General features: G+C 33.4%; 1 long non-coding RNA gene across 1 annotated transcript in view; it reads right to left on the minus strand.

The window, feature by feature from the left end:
• Nucleotides 1-1,018: 1,018 nt before the first annotated feature.
• LOC139496452 (uncharacterized) overlaps nucleotides 1,019-15,043 on the minus strand; it is a 33,071-nt gene continuing 19,046 nt past the window's right edge. The window contains exons 3-4 of the long non-coding RNA XR_011657663.1: nucleotides 3,180-3,260; nucleotides 1,019-1,467 (exon numbers count right to left, since the gene is read on the minus strand). This is a non-coding gene — a long non-coding RNA (uncharacterized lncRNA). The remainder of the gene's footprint in view (nucleotides 1,468-3,179; nucleotides 3,261-15,043) is intronic.

Here is a 15,043-nt window from a genome sequence, read left to right on the forward strand (position 1 = left end):
ATCTAGCCCCCCCCCTTTTTTTTTTAAATTTTGTTTTAATATAACAAAGACATGTGTAAAGTTTTAAGCAATAATCATAAATCGTTTTTGAGATATGGTGCGACATGTAAAAAAAACCCTCCCCCTTTTTTACAATATACTCAATAACTCAAAAATAAAATTTTGAATCGTCACCAAAAAGTATACAGATATTAAGATTAATATAACTAAGAAGTGTTTAAAGTTTAAAGCCATAATCAAGAATCGTTTTTGAGATACGGTGCAACATGTGAAAAAACCACACCCCTGTTTTAGTTACAAAGTGCAGTAACTAAAAAAGTTTTAATCTTATTTTCACCAAAAAGTATACAGATCATTTGACCATCATAAGAAATAACTATGTTAAGTTTCATGAAATTTGGATAAGTCGTTCAAGTTACGGTGCGACATGTTTACACCGGACATTTGTATACCATAATACATCCAGTCAAAATTTTGACGGGCGTATAAAAATTAATGCCCCCCCTCTGCTACAGCAAGGCTTAACTACGTTTTAACAGGCAGATGGAATGGACAAGGGTAATAATTAAAGACCCCTCCCCCTCTGCTACAGCAAGGCTTAACTACGTTTTAACAGGCAGATGGGATGGACAAGGGTAATAATTAAAGACCCCTCTGCCATGCTGGTTAGGCATAAATAATTACACAAACTGCTTACATCCAAGTAATAGAAGACACCCAATTGACCTTCATAATATGTTTGTAGAGTATAATATTTACACACTATCATTTTTTATGTTCAGTGGACTATGAATATGGGGGAAATCTTTAATTAGGCATTAAAATTAGAAAGATCATATCATAAGGAACATGTGTATGAAGTTTCAAGTTGATTGGACTTCAACTTCACCAAAAACTTGAACCTGAAGTTGGACAGACGGACAGATGAATGAACAGACTCAGACCAGAAAGCATAATGCCCTTAAATGGGGCATATGTCTAAAACACGGTTAAAGTTCACATCTGAATAATCAACTAATTAATACAGATTAGTTTAATCCACTAATCTGTTAATCCATGCAGAGATTAAATAAAAGCTGGGTCATTGCCCCATTCAGGGTGTGGATAGGGGGTTATTCATTTCTGCATTCTTTAATTTGTACGCCTCTATAACATGTATTTATATTATAGCAACCTGTTATTCTCTTTTCTTTATTTTTTTGCTCTTTTTCTCTATTCTGTTAACCCCCTATCAGCTATTCTGTTCACCCCCTATCGGCTATTCTGTTAACCCCCTATCGGCTATTCTGTTCACCCCCTATCAGCTATTCTGTTAACCCCCTATCGGCATACTCTTAAAAAACTCCTGTCTTAAAATTGAGAATGGAAATGGGGAATGTGCCAAAGAGACAACAACCCGACCATAGAAAAAAACAACAGCAGAAGGTCACCAACAGGTCTTCAATGTAGCTTACCCTAGTTTAATTCCTGCAACAAAAAATGTTGAAATTCAAATAGTACAAATGGAAGATAGTCAGCTAAAGTCAGTGTTGTCTATAGATTTATCAGAGTTCGCGAAAAGTGGTGGTCTTCAGGATTTTACCACCAAAATTTGGCATAGGACTAACACAATTTTAGTATTTTTCAATAGAATTAATAGCGAGGACCTGCAGATTTTCTTCAAGGATCACCAGGGAAAAAAAGATTTCACAACCTCTGCAATATTTTTATAAATACAAGTTTTAATTTAGAGTGAAAAGTTTGAAACTGGATATCTTTTGCTTGGCCTATTCAATTCATTAAGGGGTAAGAATATCAAAAGTACACAGGTTAAAAGAACGAAAGCCGGCCTTTAAAGACTTTTTAAAAGGATGAATTATACATCAAATTTCATATTCTTTCACAAATTGTAAATAAATATTCAAATGAAGAGTGTTTATACTTTCCAATAACTCTTGCAGTTTTTTCTATTACCTATCATTTTGTAAAGAATTTAAACCTTAGGTTTGCAATACACACAACATTTAATCCTTTTTTTATCGACCATTGCTTATCAAATTAATTCCACGTTACCAATTCTTGTCTTAAATCACAAAACGAAGACAAACCTGCCAAGAGTTGTCTAAACTTGTTTAAATTACACATTCAATATTTCATAACTCGTCTCTTGAAAAGTTTTTGGTCATAAGAAAAAAATCAATTTGGATTATAAATACGAACTACCTTATCTAATACCTTATTCAAGATTTTAAGTTAAACATGTGTTTAATATTCATGTTAGTGACTTTAGCAGACCACTACCCTGGAAGTAGGAAATTTTAAAAGTGATTCGAATCAGGGGGGTTTCACCATTTCCAAAATCCTGGACCTAAGTACAACATGAATAATTATAAGGATTCATTGAAAATAATTTTTTTTTTAGAAAAAAAAATATCCAGTACATGTACTGCAAGAGTCAGAAAATAAAATGTACTTTAGTACTTAAGGCCACATTTAAAAGAATGTCTGTTTCCCCTCCCCCGCGTCTACCCTTTGTAAACAGACCAGAAAGTCCTTTTTTTTTTTTTAACTGGATGTGATTGTCATAGCATGGTCACATGAATGGTTTGACTTGTCCAGTCTAGGCCACTTATCAGTTGTTTGTGCTCAATTTGAGTGTATTTATTTAGATTATCAATCCTTCTGCTTTCAAGCACTTTCCAAAAATGGAAACAAATTATTTTCAGGAAAAAAATAATTTCGATTTTTTTAGTGGAAAATATTTTTTTGACCCGGGGGCTTATTTTTGACCCGGGTGGGAGGAGGGGAAATAAACATATTTTTAATTATGGCCTAAGGAACCTACAGAAAATATCTTCTAACAGGGAAATTAACAAGCAATGTTTTACTTAGCATTTATAAACATTTATTAAAAAAATGACAATAAATGAAACTTGTAAAAGTTGTGTCACACTTGCTGTAGACACTGTCAAGGGCTAGAGTGGAAATGTAATCATCATAATCAGTAAAATAAGAAATTAAACAAAAAAAAAGTTTTTTAAATCTTGTTTCTGATCTTTTAGTCATACAAAAAAGTTTATTTCACCTCTATTCAAATTTGGACTATGTATAGGTTCAAATCAGAGATTGATTGTTTCTTGCTTCAAATCGAGTGGCATATATTTCAAATATATATTAATTAATAACAAGATCATTGTTACCTTATAATTTTGTATTGCTTCCCTGCCTCCGATTTCCAAGTTAAATCCATTCTTTAAATATGGTTAATACTCCTATTGGACCTGAAATTTAAAATAATAATTTAATTTCACTTTCTGTGATGTAGAGAAGTGTTTAAAGAAAACAAGCTACTGCAAGCTACACCTGAATCCCGCCTTTATGTTTAATAGTTAATTGACAAATATGCGTTTACAATTGTCAATATCTAATATAGGCATGTTGACATAATCTTATAGACACATATTAAATACAGACAGATTTCTTTAACCTATACAAATCTCGTTACTCAATGGATGTTATGTATTTAAATACACATTGCTGAGGAGGGATGTTATATGTTTAAATACGCATCTCATTCAGTCAAACACTTTCAATTATCAAACGTGCAACAACAAAAAAACTTTATTTTTTTTCTAATTTTCTTTTTATTTCAACTTATGTTCAACTTATGAAATTTAAGGTGGTACCCAACACCTTGACCATGTTGACTAAAACTGATTCGTCCCATTTAATTTTTATAAAATTTTGACAAAATGTTTACTTTGACACTTTGACAAGAATATATAACTTTCAAAAAATTTCAACCAACCACTTTATCAGAAAAATTTCATTGGTTATATAGCAGTTTGACAAACCCAACGGCGGGCTTCTTTTAATCATTAAGAACCGTAATATTTCACAACAATACAAAGTTATTAAAATGTTTAGTTGATTCTTACAGAGTTATCTCCCTGTAGTGTTAGGTACCACATTAACATAACTGGTTACTGCACAAATAATTTTTGCATTAGGGCATAAATACACAGTAGACCAAGGGGCTTTCCCCTTGAAATTGAAGTAGTAGGCTAAATTACAATTGTAGGTGGCCGTAACATGCGTTTGGCAAAGCCGGACAACAGCTTGGTGCTTTACAGCAAGGGGTCTGGGGGCCGCTTCTTTGGAAAACCTAGCTGGCCTGTCTAAGACCATCATGAAATGATGAGTTTATTTACATACGTCCAGGGATAAACGAAGCCATGATATATTTTGTGAACATATAGTCCAATCTGTATGTTTATATAACAACCCAGACATTGGAAGCCATGATATTACATAGTTTAATCTGTAGGTTTATATAACAAACCAGTCATTTTTCCCTAAAATTGATTACCTCATTATTAAAGAAAATAAAAAGATCATTTAATATCAGGTACATATACAATGAGTTTTGTTAACAAGGCTTCACACATTACATACTGTGTATTCATTATTCTAATGCAACATTGTTTGTACATTCATTTTGATTGGATAACATGAACATCGGTATAGGAAGATATTCATTTTGATTGGATAACATGAACATCGGTATAGGAAGATATTCATTTTGATTGGATAAGGCCAAAATAAATAAATAGTGTGTTTCCGGTTTCCCGACCCTACCTCCGTTTCTGCCGCCGACCCTAAACATTTTATTGACAAAAATAAAAAAAATATCAAAAATCCGGATTTTTCGTTCTTTCCGGATCCGAATCTTCGTTTAGAAAACTATCTTCAAAACGTTTGATAGCAATGACCAATACGGATAAGTCAAGCGTTTCAAGAACCTAGATTTTAAATAAGGCCAAAATAAATAAATAGTGTGTTTCCGGTTTCCCGACCCTACCTCCGTTTCTGCCGCCGACCCTAAACATTTTATTGACAAAAATAAAAAAAATATCAAAAATCCGGATTTTTCGTTCTTTCCGGATCCGACTCTTCGTTTAGAAAACTATCTTCAAAACGTTTGATAGCAATGACCAATACGGATAAGTCAAGCGTTTCAAGAACCTAGATTTTAAATAAACATGCATGGCTTTGAACAACCGTGCAGCATATTGGCTGTCAAATATGCAAAATATAATCACATGGTTGCAAAATATTTAAGAGTAAAATGAGTTAATTTACTGTTAAAATCCACAGTGACTCGGTAAAAATCCTAGGATTTTTCAAAATAAACTGCACACTGCTAGAAAACAAAGAAATAGTCGTGTCAACGTCAAATATATTTGTAAAGTGATACAAAAAGACAGGAAATACTAAAAATTGACAATGTGTAAAAAGAAATAGAAAGCTTTCTCCAGTAGGCAGACATGGTGTATGATTCATGTTCATTTATAAATGAATCTGCCCCTGCACCATGTCTACTTTTTATTCTTTTAAATTTTCCCAGGCTGGTCCCACAACAGTTTATATGGAAAAGAAGAAGAAAGAGAAGGAAAAAAATCATGTCCTATTAAAATATCTACATTTTTTTCCCATAAATTTAATAAGAAAAATTCTCACTATTCTCAAAACCTGAAATTTTAACAATATTTTCAGAACCCCACTCATCAAGATTAAATTCTGTCAACAAGTCGAACATCAAAACACATCTGTTCATTAAATAAAGAGGGTGCAAGAGTACTACCCCTCGAACAATCATAATAAGTTGTTGCTTAGCATCAATTTTCAGTGTTTTTACTACTAAAACAAGAGGCTCTCAAGAGCCTGAATCGCTCACCTGAATTTTTTTGGTTTAATCTCTCATCAATGATTATTTTTGCTTTTCAATTTATTTAAATGTTCTTTGAATCGTCCTATTTTCTTCAAAAGCAAAAAAAAATCATTTTCTCCTATGTTCTATTTTAGCCATAGGAGCTATGTTTCTTGACATGCAAGGAAATGAAATATAAAATTTATACTAGATACTCTGAAACTCTGAAACTCATTTAGCCTAAGTTTGGCTGAAATTGATACAGCAGTTTCAAAAGAGAAGATTTTTTAAAGTAAGTCAACATGATGAACAAATTGTGAAAAAAGTCTTTAAAGGGCAATAACTCCTAAAGAGGTCAATTGACAATTTTGGTCAAATTGACTTATTTGTAGATCTTACTTTGCTGATCATTTTTGCTGTTTACAGTTTATCTTTATCTATAATAATATTCAAGATAATGACCAAAAACTGCAAAATTTCCTTAAAATTACCAATTAAGTGGCAGCAACCCAACAATTGGATGTTTGATTCTTCTGAAAATTTCAGGGCTGATAAATATTGACCTAATGAACATTTTTACTCCATGTCAGATTTGCTCTTAATGCTTTCGTTTTTGAGATATAAGCCAAAAACTGCATTTGACCCCTATGTTCTATTTTAAGTAACGGCGGCCATGTTTTTTGACGGATCAAAAATCAAAGCACACACTTTGTGCAGGATAATCTAAGGAACAATCATGCTAAGTTTTAACCAAATCCATTCAGTAGTTTCAGAGGAGAAGATTTTTTAAAGTTAGCAAATATGATGAACAAATTGTGAAAAATTGTCATTAAAGGACAATAACCCCTTAAGGGGTCAATTGACAATTTTGGTCATATTAACTTATTTGTAGATCTTACTTTGCTGATCTTTTTTGCTGTTTACAGTTAATCTTTATCTATAATAATATTCAAGATAATGACCAAAAACTGCAAAATTTCCTTACAATTAACAATTAAGTGGCAGCAACCCAACAATGGTTTGTTTGATTCATCTGAAAATTTCAGGGCTGATAGATCTTGACCTAATGAACATTTTTACCCCATGTCAGATTTGCTCTAAATGCTTTCGTTTTTGAGATATAAGACAAAAACTGCATTTGACCCCTATGTTCTATTTTAAGTAACGGCGGCCATGTTTTTTGACGGATCAAAAATCAAAGAACACACTTTGTGCAGGATAATCTAAGGAACAATCATGCTAAGTTTTAACCAAATCCATTCAGTAGTTTCAGAGAAGAAGATTTTTTAAAGTTAGCAAATATGATGAACAAATTGTGAAAAATTGTCATTAAAGGACAATAACCCCTTAAGGGGTCAATTGACAATTTTGGTCATATTAACTTATTTATAGATCTTACTTTGCTGATCTTTTTTGCTGTTTACAGTTTATCTTTATCTATAATAATATTCAAGATAATGACCAAAAACTGCAAAATTTCCTTAAAATTACCAATTAAGTGGCAGCAACCCAACAATGGTTTGTTTGATTCATCTGAAAATTTCAGGGCTGATAGATCTTGACCTAATGAACATTTTTACCCCATGTCAGATTTGCTCTAAATGCTTTCGTTTTTGAGATATAAGCCAAAAACTGCATTTGACCCCTATGTTCTATTTTAAGAAACGGCGGCCATGTTTTTTGACGAATCAAAAATCGAAGCGCACATTTTGTGCAGGATATACTAAGGAACAATCATGTTAAGTTTCATTCAAATCCATTCAGTAGTTTCAGAGGAGAAGATGTTTGAAAAATTGTTAACGACGACAGACGACGACGACGACGACGGACGCCAAGTGATGAGAAAAGCTCACATGGCCTTATAGGCCAGGTGAGCTAAAAAGGGGTAGGAATCTGTTCCCACATGCATACCCTGTGTGACAGAAAACAGAAAAAGCTGTAGATTTTAGTACTACATGTATTATCAAAGAAGCATGCAGGCTCATCAAATGATTTCATTTGGAAACTTTTTCTGCTGTCATCGATAGAAAAAAATAAAAAGTTTTCATAAAATAAAATGTTTTACCTACCTACCCTACCTAATTTTTTTCGGGGTGAAATAGGAAACACACTATTTATTTATTTTGGCCTAACATGTACATCGGTATAGGAAGATATTCATTTTGATTGGATAACATGTACATCGGTCAGGGGTGTGGAAATATTTGTTGTGAGCACTTGTCCCTGGGCAAGTAAAACTAAAAATTTAACTTGTCCGGAAATTTTTTTACTTGCCCTGATGATTCCAATAAATATTGAAGTATTTCTTGTTAATTAGCTAATATATGATTCTTACTTAGCACTATTGTGCATCACAAACAAATGAAATCCATTTGTTTATATGTGTCAAAAATTTAGAAAAGTAGGAAATGGGTTAACATCAATGGGACAGAAACCTAACAGCAAACCAACCAATGAAATGACATGTAAAGGACAATTTTGCAGCAGTTTTGGAATAACAATTGTAGCCAGTAGGTACATAATAATTATAATTAATTTGAGGACAGTGATTGAAGAAATGTAAACTAAATAATAGATTAACTATTGATTTTATGGTGTTTCTCTCAACTGTGACACACTTGTTTTTTCTTGATTATTTATTTATTGTCTTGATGGGCAACTAAAGTGTCCCTTCTATTTGTCAGTTTGACAACAAATAATGTTGACCTTTCATCTATAAATAAGACAAAAACTTTATTTATCAATCTGAATCTCGATACAAAATTTAAAGAAATGACACTTCCAGTAAATGATGGTTGAAACTTGATCGACGATTCCCGGGTCAATGGACAAAGCCAATGCAATGTTACGCGACTCTGGTTCGCATACTTATTTTTATTTATTTTGGTAATCGATCTATTTCCAGTATCATATAATATTTATCGTCATGAACATTGATGTTTTCACTTGCTGAACATTGGTTTATTTTACATGAATTAAACATTTTTATACGTTTTGAAATTAATTTTATGTTTTTGTTGGATTTGAACTTTGTCTTGTATATTTTTTTACTTGTCCACGGGCAACCAAGACAAAAATAATTACTTGTCCGGTTGTTCAAATGTACGAGTCAGGCATAGCATTTCCACACCCCTGTCGGTATAGGAAGATATTCATTTTGATTGGATAACATGTACATCGGTATAGAAAGATATTCATTTTGATTGGATAACATGTACATCGGTATAGAAAGATATTCATTTTGATTGGATAACATGAACATCGGTATAGGAAGATATTCATTTTGATTGGATAAGGCCTAAAAAAAAAAAGATATGTGTTTCCGGTAACATCATTTTGAAAAATAGGGTCGGAAGGTCGGCTTTTTTTTTTTTTTTTTTTTTTTTTTTTGACATCGTAAATGAAATCCGGAAAATTATCATGGTTTTTCCAAGTCCGGATCCGTAATTAGTTTCAAAAACCGGAAGTGTGCCATTTGCAATGTTTTTGAAGCACCTGCTGTGCAAATTTCTTGGATTTTAACCTATTTGGAATACCTTTTGACATTAATAAAATGTTTTACTGGCTTTCTATGCAAGTAGAAGCAAGAGAGAAAAAATATTATGTCATCTATCAGAAGCCTGTGTCAAAAACGGGGTCGGTTGATAAAATTTTTTTTTTTTTTTTGAAGATCCAATAAAAAAGTTAGGGTCGGGGCTAAAAAACAGGGTCGGTCGGGTTACCGGAAACATCGATCTTTTTTTTCTCGGCCTAACATGTACATCGGTATAGAAAGATATTCATTTTGATTGGATAACATGTACATCGGTATAGGAAGATATTCATTTTGATTGGATAACATGTACATCGGTATAGGAAGATGTGGTTACCCATTATCATGGCATCAAACTACCCAATTACTCAAAACATAACCTTCAAATTACTGTATCTATAGGATTTACAATAAAGGGCTGCGCTTTAGCGCATGATACGCCCGTTGCTCTTTTAACTTGTCTTTTATGCTTTAAATGAATTTATATGATCAACTAGAAATATATATACAAATCAAAAGAGATGTTACATTAATATATTCACCAAAGTTTCATAAAATCCCCCTTTTTTAGGTATAAAAATTCATTACTTAAGAAAACGTAAAATCTAAAATTTATAAAAATGAAAAGGGAGCTTATGTCAATAGATATAAACAATTTATCAAAGTTGCATAAAATTTTGTGAAAGTGTTAGTTATTGTCCCAAAATTCGAAAATCCCCCCTTTTTTAAGCATAAAAATTCATAACACGGAAATGTAAAATCTGAAATTTATAAAAATTGAAAGGGAGCTTACATCAATAGATATAAACAATTCACCAAAGTTTCATGGACATTGGTGAAAGCCTTTTTGAGTTATTGTCCGAAGTGTTGAAAATCCCCCTTTTTTTATGAATAAAGCCCCATAAATCCAAAACTTAAAATCTGAAATTTATAAAAATTAAAAGGGAGCTTACATCAATAGATATAAACAATTCACCAAAGTTTCATGGACATTGGTGAAAGCCTTTTTGAGTTATTGTCCGAAGTGTTGAAAATCACCCTTTTTTTTATGAATAAAGCCCCATAAATCCAAAACTTAAAATCTGAAATTTATAAAAATTGAGAGGGAGCTTACATCAATAGATATAAACAATTCACCAAAGTTTCATGGACATTGGTGAAAGCCTTTTTGAGTTATTGTCCGAAGTGTTGAAAATCCCCCTTTTTTTATGAATAAAGCCCCATAAATCCAAAACTTAAAATCTGAAATTTATAAAAATTGAAAGGGAGCTTACATCAATAGATATAAACAATTCACCAAAGTTTCATGGACATTGGTGAAAGCTTTTTTGAGTTATTGTCCGAAGTGTTGAAAATCCCCCCTTTTTTATGAATAAAGCCCCATAAATCCAAAACTTAAAATCTGAAATTAAAAAAAAACGAAAGGGAGCTTACTTCAATAGATATAAACAATTCACTTAAGTTTCATGGAAATTGGTGAAAGTGTTTTTGAGTTATTGTCCGAAGTGTGGACGACGGACGGACGGACGGACAGACGGACGGACGGACAACGGTATACCATAATACGCCCCGTCTAAAAGACGACGGGCGTATAAAAACAGATCTCTGAACTAGTACTTTTACCTGCAAAAGGCAAATACCTGTCCACTATGAACAAAACATCAGTCCCTCCAAGACAGTTTAAACTGTGAATATATCATTATATTTATTTGGTTTAATAGACCTATAAACAAGCAGGGTTTGAAATTAGCAGGGACCTGCTCTCCAATGGCCCTTTTAATTTGGTATGGGCTACTAAAATTTCTGCTTTTCTTGTATACAAACTATATATATTGAGTACAAAATATAAGATGTGGGCTATGATGCCAATATTTTAACATCAATTCCTGACAAGCCCCGTCACCTGTGAATACCATATGCACCTTGCTATTACATTTGTACTATGAACAAAACCCTCAGTCTTGAAGGGACAGTTTTCACTGTATATATAAGTAAGTTTAATAGATCTCTAAACAAGTCCATTCAAAGTCCAATAAACCCATCACTGAAGACCAACCTCTAAACAAGTCCATTCAAATTCCAATAAACCCATCACTGAAGACAGACCTCTAAACAAGTCCATTCAAAGTCCAATAAACCCTTCACTGAAGACCGACCTCTAAACAAGTCAATTCAAAGTCCAATAACCCCATCACTGACCTCTAAACAAGTCCATTCAAAGTCCAATAACCCCATCACTGACCTCTAAACAAGTCCATTCAAAGTCCAATAACCCCATCACTGACCTCTAAGCAAGTCCATTCAAAGTCCAATAAACCCATCACTGAAGACAGACCTCTAAACAAGTCCATTCAAAGTCCAATAACCCATCACTGAAGACCGACCTCTAAACAAGTCAATTCAAAGTCCAATAACCCCATCACTGAAGACAGACCTCTAAACAAGTCCATTCAAAGTCCAATAACCCATCACTGAAGACCGACCTCTAAACAAGTCCATTCAAAGTCCAATAACCCATCACTGAAGACAGACCTCTAAACAAGTCCATTCAAAGTCCAATAAACCCTTCACTGAAGACGGACCTCTAAACAAGTCCATTCAAAGTCCAATAACCCCATCACTGAAGACAGACCTCTAAACAAGTCCATACAAAGTCCAATAGACCCATCACTGAAGACAGACCTCTAAACAAGTCCATTCAAAGTCCAATAGACCCATCACTGAAGACAGACCTCTAAACAAGTCCATTCAAAGTTCAAAAGACCCATCACTGAAGACAGACCTCTAAACAAGTCCATTCAAAGTCCAATAAACCCTTCACTGAAGACAGACCTCTAAACAAGTCCATTCAAAGTCCAATAAACCCATCACTGAAGACAGATTGATCATGCACATCATTTATAATCATTTTAGGGCCATTCAAAGTATTTATCAAGATAATATAAAACCAATGAACAAAACCCATCTATATATAATACACTGTGAAAAATCTGATCTCAAAACTATGCACATTTATATGAGTACTATTATTTCTTTGTATTTATTCCCGGTCAATTAACCATGCATCCATATAAAGGACTTTGTTATATCAAGTTTAAATGCCGAATTATTAAACTGATGGTTCTATTGAATAATAATACAACCAAATTTAAATAGAATCCGTCCTATACATCTTTTATTTACTGACGGTAACCCAAGCAGAACAATCATCCCTTCTTCAATGAAGGATAGAACAATGTTATAAACTGCACTGATATCAGGTCAAAAGAAACCACAAGAATTTTCATGGTAAAATACATCAAATATAACATAGTTGTTGATGATATTGACATGATAATCTTCAATGTTCGAGAACAAAACCCTACACAAATTTACCTAATTTTCTTAATAGTCTTCTGCCTTAACCACAAGTCCTACAGCAATGGCTTGAAAAACTGCTTTCAGGCTTGTAAAATTCTTCTCTTCAAGCCAACAGAAACAATCTTAAATTGAACTTTGGGATTGAGGACTCGAAAGTTTATCTTGAAGTCTGTCTTTAGGAAAAAATCTTGAGTTTTTAGAAAGTTCTTTGCCCAATTTAGCTTAAGTTTGACTTTAGCAGCTGCTTATATTTGCAAGTCAAATCATCCAAAACATAGATAAAAATAAATGGGAAATGTTTCCATGGGGACACAGATGATGCCTCTGCAAGCATATAACATTAACTCAAGAACTAAAAAACAGCGATGCTACCCAAATCGGTACTTGATCTGAGTTTTGAGGTAATAAACATTGTTCACAAGTTTCATAACATTTGGTTGAAACAAACGTAAGTTGGGCCAGGTGAGCTGAAAATAGAGATACCTTACATACAAAGGACAAACAAACAGGAACATAAGAGACAAGATAAAAATAGAGAAGATATTTACATGGATTCTGAGGTGGCACTAGCAAAGTATGAAGGCCGGGACAAGTGCAATACAAATATAATATACTGCATTGCTCAAATCCCAACCATTACACCAGGCTTATCATAGTCAAACCTAAATCACATCAAAGAAATTGTCTGACTGGACACAAAAAACAAAGTACAACAATTGATTGTCAATGAACCAAGTTTTCAATTTTCACATCAGAGAAATTGTCTGACTGGACACAAAAAACAAAGTACAACAATTGATTGTCAATGAACCACATATTCAATTCTAACATCAGAGAAATTGTCTAACTGGACACAAAAAACAAAGTACAACAATTGATTATCAAAGAAACAAGTATTCAGTTTTCAAATTATAATTTAGAGAAATTGTCATACAGGAAACAATGAGCCAAGTTTGATAGGTCTAGCAATGCACCTATCGTGCAAGTCAAAATAACCATTTCTTCTATTTTTTGCCTCCTAATCCTTATTCTGTTCACCCATATGCAAAGCCTTCACACTTAACTTTTTGAGTCCACAAGCCAGAAGCTCAATTTTAGAAAATTTCAGTTGGATTCTGTTAGTTTGTAGAGCAGAATTTTACAAGCCAATGCCATAGGACTTGTGGTTAAGGCTGCATGCATCCAGACCCTCAAGTTTTCATCTCAATATAGGTCAACTAATGTATAAATGAAGGACTCTTTGTGTAAAATATCTGCAGAAATTGGAGTATCATTCCGCTTATTGAAACATGTGTACAGACTACTGTTTATTTCAAAATTTAATGGCTTCAGCAGTAGATTTGTGTTTCATCCAAGAGGCGGATTTAGGGAAAGGGGGGGGGGGGGGGGGGGGGGCCCCCTTTTTTGGGAAAAAATTGGTTGCTAATATAGGGAATCACTGAAGCGTGACTGGAGCGGGCCCCCACTTATGAAAATTTCTGGATCCGCCACTGCATCCTTGTAGTGACTTTCATCTTTTTTTTTTTACCACATTGTAGTTATTTCCCTTTGTTTGTGATTGCACATTGTAGTTATTTCCCTTTGTTCATGATTGCACATTGTAGTTATTTCCCTTTGTTCGTGATTGAACATTGTAGTTATTTCCCTTTGTTTGTGATTGCACATTGTAGTTATTTCCCTTTGTTCATGATTGCACATTGTAGTTATTTCCCTTTGTTCGTGATTGAACATTGTAGTTATTTCCCTTTGTTTGTGATTGCACATTGTAGTTATTTCCCTTTGTTTGTGATTGCACATTGTAGTTATTTCCCTTTGTTTGTGATTGCACATTGTAGTTATTTCCCTTTGTTTGTGATTGCACATTGTAGTTATTTCCCTTTGTTCATGATTGCACATTGTAGTTATTTCCCTTTGTTTGTGATTGAACATTGTAGTTATTTCCCTTTGTTTGTGATTCCACATTGTAGTTATTTCCCTTTGTTCATGATTGCACATTGAAGTTGAGCCTATTTTTTTATAAGATTCAGAGAAAAGGTTTACTTCACAAACATATCATTATTCATGTACACATTATATTGTCACTATAAATATAACAGCAACAAACTCATTCATGTCATAAGGGAGCTACGGGGGGGGGGGGGGGGGGGGGGGGGGCTAGGATGAAAAATTTTGTCCTGCCTTCTTTTGTTTTTTTAGTTTATCCTGACTTTTTTTTACCTAAATTGTTGGTCCTGATTTTTTTTTTTTTGCAAGTGTCTCATCCTGCCTTTTTTTTTATATACTCCAAACTCCTGTCCTGCCTATTTTTTTAAATTTCATCCTAGCCCCCCCCCCCCCCCCCCCATAAAAATCAAATGGTAGCTCCCTAATTTAAAACACTTCACACTCTTTGGAATTAATATAAACTGGAAAGATTTAAATATAGATTACAATGGCCGCACAGCCAGCTTTAAAAACAGATT

The sequence above is a fragment of the Mytilus edulis genome, chromosome 11 (assembly GCF_963676685.1).
Source record: "Mytilus edulis chromosome 11, xbMytEdul2.2, whole genome shotgun sequence".
In the NCBI taxonomy this organism is placed as follows: domain Eukaryota; kingdom Metazoa; phylum Mollusca; class Bivalvia; order Mytilida; family Mytilidae; genus Mytilus; species Mytilus edulis.